Source organism: Callithrix jacchus, chromosome 8 (genome assembly GCF_049354715.1).
Source record: "Callithrix jacchus isolate 240 chromosome 8, calJac240_pri, whole genome shotgun sequence".
Taxonomy (NCBI): Eukaryota; Metazoa; Chordata; class Mammalia; order Primates; family Cebidae; genus Callithrix; species Callithrix jacchus.
The window spans coordinates 136505582-136520927 of record NC_133509.1 but is presented as its reverse complement, the minus strand read 5'-3'; the positions used below and the strand labels follow the sequence as shown (position 1 = coordinate 136520927).

At 53.3% G+C, this 15346-nt stretch overlaps 1 long non-coding RNA gene across 1 annotated transcript; it reads left to right on the top strand.

Moving 5' to 3' along the window:
- The first annotated feature begins 1472 nt into the window (after window positions 1-1472).
- On the top strand, window positions 1473-8728 carry LOC144577575 (uncharacterized). The gene is made up of 2 exons (XR_013521752.1): window positions 1473-1527; window positions 7493-8728. It is a non-coding gene; the product is annotated as an uncharacterized LOC144577575 (long non-coding RNA).
- Window positions 8729-15346: the final 6618 nt, after the last annotated feature.

Below are 15346 nucleotides of genomic sequence, written 5' to 3'. Positions count from 1 at the left end.
ATTGTAAGTTGGCAGAGTTTTTCTTTAAATGCTTTAAACGTTTCACTCCACTCTCTTGCTGGTTTCTGAGAAGTCTGATGCATTTCTTATCTTTTTAGGTAACATATCTTTTCCCTTTTGCTTCTCTTAGGATTTTACCTTTCTCTCCAGCTTGACAATTATATGCCTAAGTGTAGATTTTTTTGTTTTTTGTTTCTAGTGTTTTTCTTGCTTTGTGTTCTCTGGGCTTCCTGGATCTGTGGTTTACTTTGGAAAGTTCGCAGCCATTGTCCCTTCTAATATTTCTTCTGTTCCATTCTATCTTCTCCTTGTGTTGCTGTTATTATGTATATATTGCACTTTTTTTTTGTTTGCTTTTTTGAGATGGAGCTTCACTCTGTCTCCCAGGCTGGAGTGCAGTGGCATGATCTTGGCTCATTGCAACCTCTGCCTCCCAGGTTCAAGCAATTCTCCTGCCTCATCCTCCCAAGCAGCTGGGATTACAAGCATGCGTCATCATGCCTGTCTAATTTTTGTATTTTCAGTAGAGATAGGGTTTCACCATGTTGCCCAGGCTGGTCTCAAACTCCTGACCTTGTGATCTGCCCACCTCGGCCTCCCAGTGTGCTGGAATTACAGGCATGAGCCACTGTGCCTGGGCTATTGCACTTTTTGAGATTGACCCACAGTTCTTAGATGTTTTGTTCCTTTTGTATTTCAGTTTGGGAGGTTTCTATGGGCATACTTTCAAGCTCATTAATTCTTTCCGTGGCCATGTCCAGTGTGTGGATGAGCCCATCAAAGATATTCTCCATTTTCGTTATGGCGTATTTCACTTCTAGCATTTCTTTTTGATTCTTTCTGAAAGTTTTTGTCTCTCTGCTTTCATTATCCATCTATTATCACATGTCGTCTACTTATTCCATGAGCACTTTAACGTATTAATCATAATTATTTTAAATTTCAAATAATTCCAAAATCTGTGTCATAGGCAAATTTAACAGGTGGGCATCAGATGGGAGAATCTACCTGGGACATCTAAAGCCGACCGGGAATTCATGTCTAGAATACAAAACGCAACGAGAAAAACCCTAGAACCCCTCTGGAAAGGTCAGCGATCAGTGATAGCTACCATTTATGTTGCAGTCGCTACCTGTTCAGCACTTACATAGACCTGAGAAGGAAGTGCAGTAAGACCTGTGAGAATCTTGAGGGAGGTGCCGTGTCCTGCTTTGGGGGAGTGGCAGCGAAGGCTGAGAAACAACATCTGGATGGCTTCTGAAGAATAAACTCCAGGTAGCGGGGAATGGGTTGTGGGAAGGTCATTCCAGGCTGTGGGAACAGCATGGGGAGGTTAATGTGTGGAGAGACTAATGTACAAGTCACGTTTCCTGGAAGATCCATGAGAGACAGCAGCAGGTGCTACAGCAGAAAGCCCTGAGATGACGTCACAGGGAGGCGTGGGCGGTTTGCGAGCGGGCGCAAGGACACTTAGACAGTCAGGGTGGAGGATGCACTGAGGAGAAGCTCTGGACTCTGGGAGACATGGTGAGACAACAGGTTGTCTTCAGGCCAGAGGGAGGGTTGTGGTGGGGCAGAATCAGGAAGACCTCCTGGGCCGAGGGCGCATGGAGAGGGTAAGGGCGCTGCTGGGCCCTGGGTCAGGGTGTGGGTGGATGGAGCTGCTGGTCACCAGTGGGTGGAGGGCAGACTGGAAAGATGAAGAGACAGGCCCAGAGGGGTGGTGAGGAGGCTCAGATGAAGAGCATGGGGGCCACGGTCCCCGAGGCAGCCACCAGAAAGGGGACTGATCCGGGACCGCCTGTGCCTAGCGGGTGCCTGGAGGCCGAAGAGGATGTGCAGAGGTGCAGGTGTGGCTGGAAGTCTCGGGACCCTGCGTCCCTAACTCAGGCCACCTCAGCTTCATGAAATGGGGCTCTGGCCTCTCTTAGTGTCCAGGCCTGAGGTAAGCACAGCTGTTCCTTCCTCGGCCTGGAGGATGAAGCCAGCCCAGCTTGGTCCTTCCTGGGCTGGAGAGCTGGGCTCTAGGAACAGCAAGATTTGGGTGGAGGAAAATGGGGATGGGGATGTTCCAAGACCACCCCTGCCGTGAGAGGACAGCAGGGACTCCACCAGGGTCTCCTCCCTGCCCCTCATTCTCATGCCGAGGGAAGGGTCCGGGCCCAGCTCCAGCTACACCCTGGGTGCTCCACACCCTCCCAGGGTAGCAGAGCCCTGGGGACGCCCCCACCCCATCTTATGAGAAACGAGTGTGTGTGGGTCTCATTCATGCCTTTGTCTCTATCGTCCCCACTTGGGCCCCTCCTTTCTCCAAACCTCAGCACCCCCACCCAGAAACTCCCTCCATTCACTTTCTTTGCTCCAAGGAGGAGATAGACCCACTCTCATGATTTGCATGTTGACTTTCGATGTGAAGCCACTTTCTCTGCTTCTACCTGCCCTCCTGCTTCTCCCGCTCCCGCCATGTCCTCCCAGGAGAACACCGAGCTTGTTCCCTACTCTGGGCCTTTGTCCCTGTTCCCCTTGCCAGGGTACCCCTTCCCACTCTCGAATAGTTTGTGGGGCCTCACTCGGGTTAGAGGTGGCACCATCAGCACCCACCCTGCCGCGGTCTTCCTTCCAGCTTGATCTTATTGGTCTGTTTGCCTGCTAACCTGTGGGACAGGCACTACTGGTGTATGCTTGAAGCCTCAGACCCTGCGATCACTCTGCTTGTGGAATAAATCAAGTTAAAATTTTAATTCTGGTGGGAGGGACTCTTGAATTTGGGGACATGAATCCTGCCGTGGGTTTCAGGAATGAAACCATAAGGTTATATTGGCCTCACACCCTCTCCACCAAATGTATTTTTTGACTGAGGAATTGGGTCTATGTTTCCTTTAAAACAATTTTTTAATTAATTTTTTTTTTGAGAGACAAGGTGTCTCTCTGTCATCCAGGCTGGGGTGTGGTGGCATGTTCACAGCTCATTGCAGTCTTGAACTCCTGAGCTCAAGGGATCCTCCTGCCTCAGCCTCCTGAGTAGCTAGGACTATAGGTGTAGCCAGCATGCCCAGCAAATTTTGAGTTTTTTCTTTTGCAGACATGAGGTCTGCTCATGTCATCAGGCTGGTTTCAAAATCCTGACCTCGAGTGACTCTCCCTCCTCAGCCTCCCCCACAGGTAGGAGCCACCACATACCTGTTTAACGCTTTCTGATTAAGAGCCACAGAGGTAACTCCACCGTAAATGACTTTAAACGTGAGCTCAGACGCCATGCTGTTGGCAGAGTTTCCGGTAGGAGCCAGTAAGGGAGGCAGAAAGAGCTGGAGGCATTTAACCTGCAAGGCCAAGCAGACCTGGCTTGTTCTCTGGGGCCCCTGCGGACAATGCCAGGGTGAGGGTGAGGGCAGATGATTATGGAGCAGACATCAACTCAGCCAAAGGAAGAACTATCTATTGGTGAAGAATGAGCCAAAAGGCTACCTGTGGCCCCTGGAGGTATGAAACCTTTGCCCTGGAGGAGGGAGGAATGGAGAGGGTCTGGAGAAGGGTCCAGGCAGTGGAAGGCCTTACTTATACTGGCTGAGTCTGACAGTGTGAAGGAGCTTAACAAAACAGCAGACGATGCCTGGGGCTCCATGGACCTCAGCTCCTCTCCTCTCCACCCTCCGCACTCTGGCTGGGGGGTCACAGGCAAGTTACTGCCTCTTGCTTCCCCTGAGACCCTGACATGGCTGCATCCCATGGACATTGTGAATCTTATAACAGACCATGTATCCATTTTTGCTTTGGCTGCTAGGGAGCTCAGTGCCAATATGGGAGCTCAGTTTCAGGAATTGTATTCTTACTGCTTCTCCACCCTTATTCCTCTATCTACATCTTTATTCTTTTTACTCTGTTTCTGCCTTAAGTGCATGGGAACACTGTAGGAGAGCCTCATCTGCTTATCGACAAGATGGGAAAAGTTTGGTCCTCGTCTCAGGTTCTTCTGAGGGTTGAAGAAAGGGCGGGCCCTGTGCAGAAGAGGCCAGTAGGTGGGTGCTGCACTGATGTTGACAGATGTGAGTTTGGCTTTGGCAAAGCTGCACTTGGGTGTACATTCCCAGCTGGAGCCATCCCCCGTGTGGGCATCTGTGCAGTGCTTAGGAATGGGGCCATGGGTTCTGGCCAGAAATGCTCCTGCGCTTGGTGGCTGAGCCAGTCTTGACTTCCTCTGCACTCTGGAGAGTAAGCTCCGGGAGGGCCTGCCTGGGCCTCACACACAGCAGTGGGAATGAAGAAACATTCTGCCGCTGCTTCCCGACTCCCACCCAGACCCCTCCCTCACTGGGTGTGCTGATGAATGGAGCACCCCCATCCAGGCCTCCAAGTGACCTTCTTCCCCAGCCTCTCAGCAGATGCCTTCAGGTCAGTTTCTACCTGAGGCTGAGGGCCTTCCCTAGGGTGTCCTCAGATTTGCTCTTTCTCTGCTGGGGGTGGGGCCCAGAAATGGGGGCAACTCAACTTTCTGGAAGGGCTTAGGATGTCCTGGTGTTTGTGAATTTTCCCTGTCATCAGTGTCTTGTTAGATGTACTGGAGAGGGTACATCTAAGCAGGTGGGTGTTTCCTCTCCCTTACTTCTGAAAGATCTCAAGGTATCCACGAACACAGAAAACCTCAAACCTGTGGTTTCATGGAGTAGCAAAGAGCCTGTGTTGTGGCTTCCTGTCCTTAAGGGTGGGGGAGGTGGGCATCTGTGACTCCACATGTCTGTGCTCTTACCTCTGACTTTCAGTTTACCAAACAGGCCACCGTGAGCTGTTTTAGTTCTTCTGTTGAAGAGCCAGACCCCTGGAGGAAGGCTGGGCAGGGGTCTGGGGCAGGAGGTGGGTCAAGGACACCTGCAGGTTGACAGGGTATTGGGCAGGAGGAACCAGACCCACCTCTGAACACTTGTCTCCAGCGTCTTCCTCCCTGACGGCCCTGGTGTCTTGTCCTTCCTGGATCCAAACAATACAGCATGTTGAATATACCCTCTGAAATAATATGCTGGCAAACCCCTCCAAGAACAGGCTGAGGACCCACGATGCCAGCATGTGCGCCATGACACAGCCATCTGACTCCTCGAGGAGCTTCTTCATGAGAACATCAAGGTTGAGGAGGTTGGAAGCACAGCGGGTGTTCCACAGTTGCACACTGAATGGCCCATGTGGTGTTACTGTGTCTGAGTGTGGCCTGTAACCTATGCCCACCTGTCAGGGCCTGGCAGGAAGGGAATTCTTACCAGACTTGGACATCAAACACTGGATTCCCCCACCGGGCCCTGTGCCAACTTCCTTTCTCCTCTGGGAGAGCCTGGCCACAACAAGGCTTTCATACCTGTCTCCCTTCTCTCTAAGACCCCTCCTCGGCCAAAGCACAGGAGCTCTGGCCTTGCAGGTCCGGTGACCCATGGGTGTCTTTGCCTGGGTGACCCCTGAAAACCTGCAGGGTTGTCCGTCAGGCTGAGCTCATCACCTGCCCTGGCCTGCCCCGCCCTCTTTCCCTCTTCTCTGTCAGTGGAAGCCCACCAGCCAGGTTAGATACCTGACCTCACCTTCTCCCTCTCCTTCCACACCCAATGTATCCCCTTTGACCTCTGACTCGAACCCTCATCTATCCTAAAGGAAGCACTTTCACAATGCTGGTGGGAAGGTGAACTAGTGTATCCACTATGGAAAACTGGAGATTAAGAACTGAGAGTAGAACTACCATTTGATACAGCAACCCCACTGCTGGGTATCTACCCAGAGGAAAATAAGTCATTGTATGAAAAAGACCCTTGCAGCACAACTCACAATTGCAAAAATGTGGGACCACCACAAATGCCTATCCATCGGTGAGTGAATAAAGACTGTGGTATATGTACCTGATGGAATAGCAGTCAGCCATAAAAAGGAGTGACTCGGTGGCATTCACAGAAACCTATGGAACTGGAGCCCATCATTCTAAGTGTAGTAACTTAACTCAGGAATGGAAAACCAAACATCGTGTGTTCTCACTCATAAGTGGGAGCTAAGCTATGAGGATGCAAAGGTATAAGAGTGACACAACGGACTTTGGGGACTCTGGGGGAAAGGGTGGGAAGGGGATAGCTTGTAATTCAGTGGGACTGTTTCTGTGTGCCCTGGTGGAAAGGTTTCGCTCTGGGGAATGAGGATCCCTGACCCTGCAGAATACAGAGGTGTGGAAATGGAAGCACCCAGTTCCCGGTGGGCCAGTGAGTGATGATGAGGGGACTCCTGCTTCTGTCCTTCGGCTCCTGGTCCCATGTGCTTGTTCCACCTGTTGGGCATACACTGTCACAGGCAGACACAATGCATGTGCTCGTCCTGGAGGATGACCCCCATGTGACAGAGTCCTGCCCTGGAACACCCCATTCAGAAGCTGCAACCTGACCATGTTGGCACTGCCAGCCACACTCTGGTGCTCAGTGGAGCCTTTGGCTGGCAGCGCCAACATGGTCAGGCCTGCAGCTTCCGAATGCAGTGTTCTGCGGTAGGGCCAGTGGGCCCTTGGTCCTGGGTTCTCTCCTACAGCTCTTCAGCTGCAAAGTGGTCCCCTGGTCTGATGGGATGTTGCATGGGGTCCATGCTGGCGGCTCAAGCACTATGAAAGCTCTCACTTTGGTTGGTGTTGCTGAGGGCAGGAAAGGCCGTTTCACACCTGAGTAGGGTCTCTTCTGATGAAAACAAACCATCGACCCCTTTGTCTTAGTCCATCTGGGCTGCTATAACTCACTGCTACAGACTGGGTGGCTGATAAACAAAAGATACTTATTTCTCACAGTTTTGGAGGCTGGAAAGGCCAAGATGAAGGTGCTGGCAGATTTGGTGTCTGGTGAGGGCCACTTCCTCATCGATAGCCACCTTCTCCCTGTCACCTCGTGTGGAAGAAGGGGTCAGGGACCTCTCTCGATCTTCTTTAACAAGGGCACTAATCCCATTTGTGAGGGTTCCACCCTTGTGACCTCATCACCTCTCAAAGGCCCGCCTCCTAATATCATCCCCTTTGGGGTTACAATTTCAATGTACGAATGTTGTCAGGAGACATGGATTCAGATGACTGCACCCTTCTAAGATGGAATCGCCCATGTGGACAAGGTGCCTCTACATGGCTGGTTGGCTTCCTCCAAGGATAGTGCCTTATGGGGGTCAGCAATGGTCTCTAATGCAGTAAAGCGGATATTCCGGGGTGGCAGTAGCTAGATCAGGTTTGATAAATGAGAGTCCATGCTGTTGGGCCCACGTGTCCCCTGCAAGTTTGGTTACCGTGATGACTTCATTCACATGCCCATCATGCCAGCACTGAGATGAAGGACAGAGGTTGGCTGATGTCAGATGGCTGGGTCATCTTGCCAAGAGGACTTGGCTGTTGAGGGCCCCTCTCAGGGTAGCTGTTTTCTGGTGGGATTACGTGATCTGCTCCCATAGGTACATCCTCTACCTCAGAATTTCCTGTCCTTAATCTTCCAATTTTTTTCTTTTCAAGATCCTAACCAGCTTGCCAGGCTACCCGTTGCCAGCCATGAGCCTACAGATTCTCTGCTGCTTCTGGCTGCTTCTCTTTCCACACAGAATGGATTTCCACCTGGCCTTCTTGGCCTTATGACTCGTCGGGTCTGATGAAGCTGCATGGCCACTTGGCATGACCTGCTCAGGCATTCTGCCTCTATTATACAGAGACAGAAGGCACTCCAGTGGCATTCAGAGAATTGTTCTCAGAAAGTGTAATTCCCTGTGCAAATGGTACGGCCTTGCCCCAGAAGCCCAGGGGCTGACGTAGCGATTCTCCTACTTCAGTTCACCATAAACTCCGATGACATATTTTTCTGCTGCAGATTCTTCCATCCCAGTAGAGTCTGCTGGATCCTATAGCCCGAGCCACAGGACTGCTTGCACAGCAGCCTGAACCTGCTGCAGAGCCCTTTCCCAATCTGGGCCCCACTCAAAGCTAGTGACCTTGTGCTTACCCCAGGATGTGGGCTGGCACAGTATTGCTAGGGGTGTGAGGTGTGCTCCCCCTAGAACCTGAACTCATCAGCACTGTCCTTTCTTCTCTGTAAAGAGATACAGGTTGCAACAATTTGACTTTCCCTTGGAAGGATGTTCTGACCACGACACCCCTAAAAAGGATCAATACGTGGCGGGCCCCTGAGACTTCAGGGAATTCACCTCCCACCTTCTGGAGTGTATGGATCTTACCAAGGCCTCGAGTGGTCTGGCTCCTTCTTGCCTAACTGCTGCAGTCAACATGATGTCATTGATGAGACAGATCACTCTGCTTTTCTGTGGGACATCAAAATGATCCAGACGCTTCTGCTTCTATAACCACAGAGGGCAGGAGACCTAGCACAGGCCCGGAGCTAACTGCAAATGTATATCGTTCTCCATTCCATGCGAACGGGAACTATTTCTGATCCTCCTTTATGATTGGGATAGAACAAAATGCATTTGTCAAACCAGTGGCTGCATACCACATCTTTGAGGCCATGGTAACCTGCTCTAGCAAAGGTACCACCTGCAGTGTGGTGATGCGGTCCAGGCTCCTTCTCAGTGGAGCGAAGGTAGTTTACACCATCCTCCAGGATCTTGTGGGTTAAAAAGACACATGATGGGAACCAGCACCCCTGCCCCCTTTATCTCCTTAAAGGTGGTGCTAATTCCCATCATCCCCCTTTCCTGGAATGTGCTGTTGTTTCTGATTTATTACACTGCTCAAGGCGGAGTTCGTTTCTAAGGCTTCCACTTGGCGTTCCCCATTTCAAAAGCTCTCACCCCACAGACCAAGGATCCAAGGTGGAGATCGCACCAATTGTTCAGTGTGCCGGTTCCAGCTATTCCTTTGGGGGTCAAAGAAACCAATTCCCAGCGACTCAGGGGCTTGATAGTGAGGTGGCCCTTGGAAAGGGCTCCACGATCGACCTGGTGTCTGTCATCCCCACTCCAGGAGGGCCGGGGATGCCTCATGTCTCTAGTCAAAGTCAGTTCAGGTTTGGTCCCCAACGGACTTCAGAATGTTTGGTTATTGGCTCTATTAGCCATGTGTGATCGGCTGACTGAATGACCAAACCCCCCTCTGGGGGGAAAACTGGGCAAAATGTGACCCTATAGAGTTGCTATGATATGGTAGGATCTTCCCGTCTTGCAACTCCCTTGCCTCTTTAGCCAATGAGTTACGGGTCTAAAACGTGACTAAGGTATGGAAATTGGGCAAGGAATTAGGACTTTTCTCTTGCTGTGACCTCCCCCAGCCTTTGGTTCATCGATACTTCATTTCCTTTGTTGGCACAAACTAAGAAATGCCCTTGTCCGCTCTGGCCCTGAGGTCATCACTCTCTGCAGGTTGGGCTCCTGTGGCTGCCCTTCACTCTGGCTGGCCATCATGACACTGGCAAAGTCCCAGCTCCTGGGGAATTGGGCCCCCAGCCTTTTGCATATGGGTCCCCCATTCCATTTCTGTCTGTGAGTCTTGTTCTGTAAGAGCCTCGCTGACATCAGCCCTGGCCTCCAGACAGCTCACCACCGATGCTGTAGTGATCAGTGCAGGTGCTCCTCAGGTCTCAGTAGATGACGTGTCCTCTGGGAACTTCCCTGGAAAATAGTCACCTGGTCGCCTTCTGGCCTGACCCAGTGTGTCCATTCCAATGTGTCCACTACTCTGAGCCTTTGAGTAGTTTCCTTCCGGTGTGTCTGACAATCCTGGCATTTCATCTTTGATCGTGTCCGAAGCCCCCAGCAGCCTCCCACCCTTGACTCTGCACCATCCATCTCCTGGGTTGTGTGTCTTGAGAGAGAGGGACAGAGTTAGCAGACTCCATTCGGCTAGTTTTACTTGCCACGTCTCTGATCACACTGGAGTCCTAGCTGTGCACCCTTGGCCCTGGTCAGAATGTGCTGGATGGGTCCTGTGGCTGCTTCGAGCACAGTCCACTTCTTGCCTTAGCAAGCCCAGCATGTGCCCAATGGCTTAGTGGTGGTGGTGGGGCAGGTGGGCTGCCCTCTGCACTGTCTTCTGGCACAGGGGATTGCTGGCTGGTACTTGGGAGGAGGTGCCTCTTCAGTCTCCAAAGGGCCTGGGTCCTGGGGAGCCAGAGTCTTCAGGAGCATCTGCCTCTGTCCCATACATCAGGGTCCCTGTTACCAACTCTGGCACAACACACCCACCTGGGCAGGGCCTGTGGCCTTCTTCAAACTTCAGCCACTCGGACTCCTGGGTCCTGGGCTTGGTCCTTGCTTCCTCTGTCCTGCACTGGCAAGAGGAGGGCTTCAAAGAGGCCATCTGGGTTCATGCCACTTCGAGTTGCCTGTTTGTCACCTTTGGCTGTTCTTTGCTGTCCAGAGGGCACTGCGGTGCCTGGCAGCAGCCTGAGGCCTGCCATCCATGCACCTCCTGTGCCTCCAGGCATCTCCCACGCCTGGTCCAGGACTTCTGTCAGAGCGTCCTCCTGCCTGTAGCCACCCCCAATTCCTTCCAGCCAGCAGAACCCTCACTCTGCCCCAGCGCCACATCTCCCGCCAGTGACAGAGCCTTGGTGCCACCTCTTTGTCTGCTTTCCTGGGCCGCTCCTGGTGCCAACTGTTTCAGGTTGGTTTGTCTGGAAGTGGATGATTCCAGGTGGATGGAGTTGAGGTGAAAGATGTTTATTAGGGTCAACCCTTGTGAAAAGAAAGGGGAAGGAGCGAGTTTGAACGGAAGAAAGTCAAGCCACAGCACAGCCCTGCCAAAGCCTCCACCGTGTCCTCACTGTGTCCCCAGACCAGGGCAAGAGGGGCCTGTGGAGGTCCGTGATTTCCATTTGTCCTCCTGATTGGACTGAATTCCAGGAAGACGAGGTTTATGCAGTCTTGGTGCCCCCTTGTTTCCCGGGGGCACACACAGGGCCTGTTAGAGAGGAGCCATTCAGTAAATCCCCCCAAATCTGACCCTGTCCAGGCTGGCTGCCACGATACACATGATGTTACATTTACAAGCACCCTGGGGCAGGGCCGAGTGTCCCCACGAGCCAGGTGAGGACACTGAGACCCAGACCTCCGAGTGCCTGCCTCAAGATCACAGCTCAGAGAGGCCAAGCCAGGGCGGACCCTGTGCAGCACATGTGTGTTTGAGACCCTCTCTCTGCAGACAGCATTACCGTGTCCCTATCATGTATCTGTGCCCTGGTGTCCAGGCTCAGGAGCCACCTTAAGCCACAGCTTCAGGCCACCTTTGACAGACCTGAAACCCAAGTTAGCTCTGTTCTTGGAGTCTCAAGCCATGTGGAGGTATCTGGTACTCCCTTGGTGAGTGGAATCATTTAGGGGCCCAGGTCTACAGGCTGGAGTGCTGGTGTACTTGGGCTGGGGTACTGGGTTTTCTGAGGGGCAGGGATTTGAAAGCAGGCCCGGCAGCCTTCTGGGAGTCTGGCCTCTGAGGCAGCCCCCGATGGAGCTCACCTGCGGCCTCCCCTCCTTCCCTGGGCCAGTCGTCATCTCCCAGCTGATCCCGAGTGTTGGGTGGTCTTGGGTGCAAAGTGCCACCTCTCCAGCCTTAGTGCCTCCTCCAACCACTGTTTAGGTCCTGGAGGAAAGACAAGCCCACTTGGTTCTAGGGGACTCTGTGGCATCCACCCCCAGCTCTTCCTGACGACATCCCATGGGCCAGCTGTATGACCCTGGGTGAGCCCAGACACCCCTTTGAGTCTCTACAGCCTTGTCTGTGAAATGGAGCTAATAGTGTCCGTCTCACCGTTGCATTGTTACAAATAAGTGGGAAAATGTATGGCCAGGGTCAAGAGTAATTCCCGGCACACAGCTGTGTCAGAGCTGTAAGCTTCTCTCCAAGGAGAAGAAAGGATGCAGCTCTTTCTGAGGGGAAAGTGCTTTGCATGGGAAGCAGGTGACTTTGAAGCTGAGGGGCATGGAGTGTGGGGCTGCAGCTTCTGGGTGGGGACGGGGGCAGATGGGAGCCTGCCACCAAGGCTGAAGTCGCGTGTAGTGCCTCACTGCTCTAATCCCACCCTGCCCACCCACCAGCAGGCCTGGGCCATGTGCTCTGAGCCTCACTGCTCTGATCACCACCCCCGCCCCCCACCAGGTCTGGGCCATGTGCTCTGAGCCTCACTGCTCTGATCACCACCCCCGCCCCCCACCAGGTCTGGGCCATGTGCTCTGAGCCTCACTGCTCTGATCACCACCCCCGCCCCCCACCAGGTCTGGGCCATGTGCTCTGAGCCTCACTGCTCTGATCACCACCCCCGCCCCCCACCAGGTCTGGGCCATGTGCTCTGAGCCTCACTGCTCTGATCACCACCTCCGCCCCCACCAGGTCTGGGCCATGTGCTCTGAGAAACAGCAAAATGGTTGGGAAAGGCTGGCAGCCAGCAGATGTACCAGCTATGGGGCCAGTTCCGCTTGTGGCCTTGGTTGGGCAAGGTCTCTCCTCCCCGCAGTCATTTTCTCTGACTTGGGAACATGGGAGTGCAGAGAGAAAGGGGTTGGAAGCACTGAACGAGGCCCATAACCTCTCCAAGGCTTCATTTCCCCAGCTGTCAATGGCGGTGAGGAGCACGCTTCCCTTTGGGGGCTGTGGTGCTGAGGATGCTGATGACACGGGTTCCTGGCACACGGTAAGCCTCCCAAATGTGAGCTAGAATAATGATTACTTCTGTCACAATCACAAGTGTCACTTTTACAAGAGGAAGGCCAGCACTGGTGGGGATGTGGGATTTGGCCCGCTCTGAGTCTCTGTTCGAACGTGCATAGACGGGCACAGCCATTCTGCAGAGACGCAAGGTGAGTACCCCCTGTACCCACCCTGCGTGCAGGGGTCCTTTCCTGGAAGTATTCTAATGGTGAGGGGCATGTACCAGGATGCCCCTCTTGGAGGTGCTGCTGGGGGTGGGAGTCGGGGGTGAGAGGTGGCGGATGTGCCCCTTGGAAACTGAGCAGCAGCCAGGACCAAACAGACACAGCAACCCGAGGGACGTGAGAAATAGCCAGCTGAGCGGAGAAGTGCAGGGAAGAGCATGGAGCTACTACCCAGCGCTGCTTCTGCACGACGGAGCTACTACCCAGCACATCAGACACGTGGGCAGGGCCACCCCTTGTAGGGAAGGAGGGGGAAGGGGCTCCAAGCAGTGAGCCGGGGGCTGCTCCTGCACCAGTAATGCCAGTGAGCTGTGAGCTGAGGCATTGGGTTAACGACACCTTCTGCAACTGAGGTGAAAAAAAGAAAAAAATAAAAGGATGGAAGGAAGAAAGGCAGGCAGGCAGGTGGGCAGTGTGCCATCTACGATATTGCCTTAGGGCTGGGAAGGGATTTAGGTCCAGGTCTGAGGTGGTGGCAGCAGCGGTGAAGGTGTCCCAGAGAACCCCAGTGGCGTCCTGCAAGACATATGGATAACACAGCTGGAGAATGCATCACCCTGGCTTTTTACAAGGACAACGGTTTTCTTTCATGTCCCCTCTCTAGAGACAGGGGCTTTCATTGGGACTGGTGTTCCCATTCTACAGAAGCAGCCACTGAGGCCTGGGGTGCTGGGGTCATCTGAGGTCACACATCAATAAGGGAGTGGGGGTGCCAGTCAGCACTCCAGCCCAGCGTCAGCCTCAGGAATGACAGGGCTTCCCCATGGCTCCATAGCTGGCAAGCGCTGGAAGGAAACCCCAGCCAGCCCTGCCGCCTCTAAATCCTGCCCTCAACCCCTCAGAGTGGTAGAGCATTCATCTGCATCTAAGCAACTAGCACCGCCAACAAAGCCCCGACAACACGCATGTTTTTCTCCGCAGCTCACTGTATGGGAACAATGGGTATTTACAGCCGTCCTGAAACGCTGCTCGAGCCTCCAAGGCCTTTGGCATCATCAAAGCACGATTAGACAGCGTAGAGAACGGTTTTAGCTTCCAGAGCATCTATCGTATTAGCGTTCTTGGAAAACGGCAAATCCCCATTACTTAAAGCAGCCACATTACCGAGCCCAGTGCCTGGCCCCCCAAATCTGGATAATCCCTATGGATTCTTTTGAACCCCATGGATCCTCCTGCCTCGAACTCCTCCAGCCCTGTTTTTGGCTCCTGTTGCTTTCGGGAAACGTCCAAAGTCTTTGTCGTGAAGTTTAAGCCCAGGTCTCCAGGCAGCCACCTTGTGTCTCCAGCCCAAAGGTAGCAGGTCTGCTGTTCTTAGAGCAGGGCAGAGGCAGGCCCTGGCAGCCCCACTACCCTGCGCAGGCCTTTGCCCTGAATGTCGCTCCTCTCTGGGGTGCCGTCCTGCTCACTCACTTTTGTGGGTCAACTCGGACACCTCCCCGTGGGCAGAGTTCACCCATGCAACCAGGGGCCGAGTCATACCTGCTGCACCTCTGCTGTGGACAGGAAGACTTCTGACCCCTCCCCAGCTGGAGAACTGCTCTAGGACTGAGTCCAGGCCTTGTTCACCTGCCCCACCCCATCTCCACACCTGCCTTGGCACAGGCAGCTGTGGAACAATCCTCTGATGACCTTTTCTGGACACAAGATAACTTCCTGTTACCCAGGAGGATGGGGAGGTTTCTTTTCTATTGAGCTGGCTTCAGGGACTCCTGGACACAGCTGTGCAGAGAAGCTAGGATGACACTGGCATGTGATAGGATGCCAGGGGTCCGTCCCTTGAGCAGGAACACCCAAGGCAGAGCCTGAGGTTGAGCTTGAGGGCAGCTTTATTTGGGAAGTGGCCGGGGGCATAGTGGACATCACAGGAGAAACAGAGGAGGGAGGGGAGCCCTCACTGTGGGCACTGGCTGCTTGGCCCACAGAGTTCTCTGGGAGGCTGTGGCCATATCTTAGGATCCTCCACCCCGATGTGAGAGGGAGCAGGCGTCCCCACCTCTGTTCTGTTGTGCTGGGAAGAAACTTTGGTTGACACGTGTAATGCAAAGTGGGTTTCTATGGAGAAGACCCTCGGTGGAGGGGCAGGAGGCGAGACAAGGGGGCTCCTGATGGCCTGTCAGGTGTCCCCAACCGCAGGTGAGTGGAGGCTCATGTGCAGCTCATGACTGCAGTTGTGGCTGGAATAAAAGGTGTCCCTAGAGGGTCTCCAGTGCTGTCCAAGGTGTTGCCCTGTGCTGTGGGTCCCAGCTGCTTTACGTATTCTAAAAACTGTAACAGAACACTTGGGAAATACAGAAGAGCCTAGAAAAGGAAATGAAAGTGACCTGCAGTTCCACTCACTAGGAAGAACCCAGTGAGGACTTTGTTGCATTTCTTTCCATCTATTTTCTCTGCATATGCAGACTGTGCACATAGTCATATGTGTGTCTGCCTGTAGCTGAGACTATGCAGATTTTACAAGATTATCATAGATTTTCTGCAGCATTTCCCATTTCTGGTC